The sequence below is a fragment of the Aphelocoma coerulescens genome, chromosome 3 (assembly GCF_041296385.1).
Source record: "Aphelocoma coerulescens isolate FSJ_1873_10779 chromosome 3, UR_Acoe_1.0, whole genome shotgun sequence".
Lineage (NCBI taxonomy): Eukaryota > Metazoa > Chordata > Aves > Passeriformes > Corvidae > Aphelocoma > Aphelocoma coerulescens.
In genome coordinates, this window is record NC_091016.1 from 74,473,868 (window position 1) to 74,479,308 (window position 5,441).

Genomic DNA, 5,441 nt, shown 5'->3' on the forward strand with positions numbered 1-5,441 from the left:
TTATGTTTTTCTTTGTACAGGCAGCCTTGAGAAAATAGTCTATGGTGATATAAAAAGGACCATATTGACCCCTTTTCCCTGTTGGCAGTTGAGATGGCAATAACTGTCTCTTTTTATTAATATTGTTTTTATCTAGAGCTGTAATGACCATCCAGCATAGGTGAAATGAAAGACATTTGTTTTATGCCTAACACCTCAGTGGACAAAAAAAAATTCAATGTATTGCACTAATTTGCTAAATAACTTTTTGCTGTCGAGGAGAAATAGCCCTCGAGGGCCAGACACCTCACCTGGCCTGCTCAGAAGCTAATTACAAATCACTGTGCCTGAGAGGTGGGATCTTAGCACAGAGCATGCTGCAGTCTGCAGCTCTCTGTGCTAACATGATCAGCAGCAACGACATCAATTACAGAGAAGTTCCTTGAGGACAACCTAAATCTTTCTTAAAACATTAATCAGATAAATAAAAAGTAACAGAAACTATGGAACAGCGCTGTCAAGCCCAAGCAAGCTGACAGATACTGTTCCTGACTGGGTGAACTCACTCTGTTGAGATCAGCACTGAAACATTATCATCTCCAAGCCACCAGCAGCAATGAATTGAACAGAGCTTAAAAACCAGTTCATTTCCAGTCACTACTCTGTAGAGGAATAGAGAAATTTATTGGAAATTTTCAAACAGAGATTCCTATCCAAGACATAGAGAAAAAGAAGGATATTTCTCCCCCTAGCCAGGAATCTAGGGTAGGAGACATCACTTTCCTATAGGACCTCAGGATGTGTCTGTGGTGCAGGTACCATCCAGTATGACCAGAATATCCTACATCCCTTTCTGACATAACTGCCAGCAGCAGAGATAGATCTCTGTGTTTCTCAGTGCAGGTTATAAAACCCATCTAAGATACCTAACATGGAACTGAACAGGTTTAGCAGCCCGCACTAAGTTGTATATTGCCATAATGATGCTGTTAATGCTAATTTAAAGATAGCTCTAGTCTGAAGGACAACTGTCTCAATTTCACCTGGAAGAATAATCTGAAATATCAGCAGTGAAAATGAAACTTTGGCTTCACAACTTCATTGATACCAATGTGACTAGGACTGAGTTTCTTTGTGATTTTTCAGAGGGGCAGGGCAAGTCAGTGCCTGTCTTGCAGATGGACTGGTCTATCTCAGAAGCCCTGAAGCTGGTGAGTAAAGAGGAAGTTAAAAGAGGCTTATGAAACAGCAGCTCCCTAAGTTGGCTGAGTGTGATAAATGCAAGCAAAACACCTCCAAAACAGACAATTAAACACATTGAGGAATGCTGCCGGTACAATCAAATTTATTATTCTTAATTTCTTTCTTTGGAAGCCCAACTCTGCTTACAAGAAAACCCTGTAAAAATTCAGTTGAGAAATTGACACATATGCAGAGCTTACACTGGAATTTTATTCTTTTGCACCTGAAATATCAGAAAACAGTGTTTTTTCTAGCTTCATCCAGGATACAAATCCTAAGAGTGATGTTTTTCTTGAGGTTTGGTCTCTCAAATCCATATACTCAGACTTTGTCCTTTATGTTTTTCTCTCACTCCTAAATATTTTGATTTATTTTATCTTCACTTTCAATCAAAGACCCAAATTATATATATTTCCCCTTTCTGACTGGATACTAGGATGACATATATAGGTCCTTTTTCATCAGAACAGCTCACAGAATTTGTTCCTTTATTTTATCACAGCAATATCACCTCTGCATATTGTGTTATTACTACTAAATGATAAACAACTCCAAACAGTATTTTTCAGAATGGTTTGTGCCTAACATAACATCTCACTCATATCATCTTATATTAAAAAAAATAAGTATGCTTTTCTCTGTCCTCAGTCATTCATCCATCTTGGACTTTTCTTATAAGGTAAATTCTTTCAATTACTATGGGTATTTGCAGATCATTTCTGGCTGGGATAGAAATACTTTCCAATAATATATGTAATCTTTTACCTATAATTTGCAATCTAAAATATACCAGTAAGAAAACATATAGTAAAACTCATCCAAGATGATTACAAACAAAAATATATTTAAAATAGCTTCAAAGAACTTACAGCTAATAACATGCTCATCTGTATAGAAAATAGTTGTTGAAAGTCAAAAAATCACAGAGTTGTGGAATAGTGCAAGCCCAAAAATAATTCTTCTTCCAGAAAGTACTGGGAACCAAAATATTTGGCTTTGCAGTCTCTGCTTTGAAACCCCTTGTCAATAACTCCCAACTATTCAATGAAACTTAAATCTTACTGTCTGATAGCCTCACAAGAATTAATGCACAGCAAACATGAAAATGCTTTTCTTTACCCACCTATTGCTAATACTATATAGGAAATTCCACCGTGGAGTTTCCTCTCTTTCCACTAAAGCTCAAAAAACATCATCACTTTCCCTAGCTAAATCAAACTCTGCACCTCACTCAGGGCCAGTTTCCAAAGTATGCTGTATAAAAGAAGGATTTATTCCAATGATCTACGGCTCAAACTTTTAGAAAGAAGTAACCAAAGTAAACTAAAATCTTATAAAAAGATTTTAATCAAGCTGCCATTCCACAGAGGTTTGAAATTCAATATTATCTAGAATTTTAATGCAACTTTACTGCCCTAGTGCTTACAATGAGCATCTCCATTCTTATTGCTGCACTGGGCATTTCAGCAAAATTTGACTTGGTCGCAGTAGAGCAGGAAATAAGGTTGTTCAGAGCTAGATGTGTGGTAGAAACAAAACCAGCAAAGCAAAAGTTGGTTAGGGTGATGGAAGGCCTAGCAGGAGAAGCCGTTTATTAAAACTCCTAATGGAGGTGACAATACTGAGGGTGGCAACCAAAAAGTGTCAGTGTGCCATTCACAAGGGCTGCAGCAATGCAACAGAGATGTCAGACAGGAGTGACGAGGAATGAAAGTGAAAATCAGGCACGAATACTGGTAAATAATAATAATAATAATAATAATAATAATACAGGATAAAAATTGATATGTCATGAGAAAAATTTATGAATAAATTATTCCACTCAGATAGAAATATGTACAATATTATGATTTGGCAGCATAAGATTTTAATTAAATTATGGGTGTTTGACTCCAGTTGTTTCTTATAACACTATAAAACACTGTATAAAAAAAGCAAAGCTTGTTTTTTCCTGATATATATATATCTGTGCACACAAATATGCTGCTACAACAGCATGGAAAATTTACACCAAGGTGTTTCTCCATGTTTTTTAATAGACAATAAATTTTCTTTAATAGACTGTAAATTTCTGTTGTATAGATTGTTTGTATGCAAGTAAAAGCATCTAGGTAGGGGCATAAGAAACAAATCTCAGGTGGATAGAGAAAGAAACAGGACAGCTCAATAAAATTAAGCTGCTATTACTTGACTTTTCTCATCCTCACAACACCAACCAGTCACTATCCCCACGCTCCATGTAGGGTGAGTTACACAGAAAAAAGGCTGAACGGGCTGCCTGTAGCTACAGAGAAATCGCCAGAGACTGAATGTAAAGGCAGGACGGTTTGGGCTCCTTGCCGAGATTTTTAAAACCCGGACTGTCTTGCCATCAGTACCTATATTTCTCTGCAAAACTGCCCAAACTGAACGCTGATGGGTTTTGCTGCGTTAGCAACTTTAATCTCCTCAACGTCTCACTTGTGGCCTGAACCCTCTTAATGAAGATTCAAGAGCACCAAAGCGGCGGCGGCGGCTCAGGGTCACTGGGCAGCCCCGCTCCAAACCCTGGCGCTCTGGGGAGGGACCTTCGGTCAGGTGCTCCGCTCATGAGGGAGTGTGGAGGGTCTGTGTGTGCTGCCAGACCACGGGTCACGGCTTTCACCGTGTCTCTCTGACCTGGAGCAGGAAAACCTGGGAGGCAAAGTGCAGACGGGAGGGGGGTGTTTTGTGTCAGACCTGTGCGCTCACAGCCCGCAGGGGTGTCCTTGCCAATTACTTCACTCTGAAGGGTGTTTCAACTGGTTAGGGCCTGACATTGTCCACCCACACACACAGGAAAAACAGGATCTTCCTAAAACCATCTCTCCGTGTGTTTACACAGCAGGGCGGGTGTATATGCCAAAATAAATGCATTGTTACCCTTGACATTGTGAAAGAAATTACTCAAAAGAGGGATCAATAGGAATTTGTTACAAATGCGTGATAGGATGATTTTTAAATTGGGATAAGGATTTATAGGGAGCTAACTCGGTGAAAAACAAATACATCATGAGAAATATCAAATTTTTTTTATATGGGAGGAAGATTTGACATTAAGGATTTTCTCTAAATATTTGTAAGCTGTGTAGTGACTTATATTAAAATACCAAAATGACAGCTAAAGGCTTATATTAGCACATCAGCAAGCAGAGGCAGTGTATAAGTATGACTGCTGGGATGTTTGAGGATATTTAGAGGCTGACTGAGGTTGCAATATAGTTTTAATGAATAAGCTCAGCAAGACATTCTGGTATTCAAAAATTGTAAGTAGTAACAAAATTTATGCCCAGACCAGTACAAAACAGGGCTCGCCTTCCTTTGTCTTTGAGGTCAGTCTGGTTAGGAGATGGCCATGGTTTAGCTTCCAATCACTTAGCCATTTCAAAGGCAATAGTGTACCTACTTTACTTTTCAAATTATAGCTCTCTGCTTGGTGACCTTATGTGTCGAGGATTAAGAAAAAGTGGATATAGTCTCCTGTGGAAATTGCAAAAATCAGCTTCCCTTGTCCTTTCTCACGTTCTACATGTAAGCAATAATCAGTCTCACAGCATATAACAACTTAGAACAGTATTTTACAGAAACTTGATTAAAATTACACAAGTTGGGAAGAGGGGGAAGATGAGAGCAAAATGAATTTGCAACTGCCAGAGGAAAACTCATTAACCTTGCTGGGCTTGTTAGAAAGTTGTTTTCTAATGCATCCAGGCACTTCTTTTGATGTCCAGTGTATTCAGAAGCTCTGTTTACCTGGTCACTACAACTGACAACTACCAGGAGAGAGCAAGGGCTCCCATCCAGGGCACGATCTGAATTTTGCATCTGAAAAAAACAAGTGAGAGGAGACAAGAAAGGAAAGAAGATAAGGAAAGAGAGGAATGGACAGAGGAAACTTGCTAGACAAACACCTCATCTTAATATGAAGTTAAGACGTGCCTGGGACTTGCAGCCAGACAAGGAACCTGGGAAATTTTCAAGTGTCAAGTAATAAAGACTGTTGGGGGTTTTTTTAATTGAACAGCAAATCCTCATCTGAGGCTCTTCAGTGACATTCACCATATTAACACCTCAACACTTCAAAAAATTCTTATGCATTTAAATTTTCTTCCTTAATTCTTCATTAGTCAAGGACTGCATCGAATAAAACAGTTTCAAGTACTGATGACAGTACACAGAAAATAAAGTGATGCCTGGGGAGG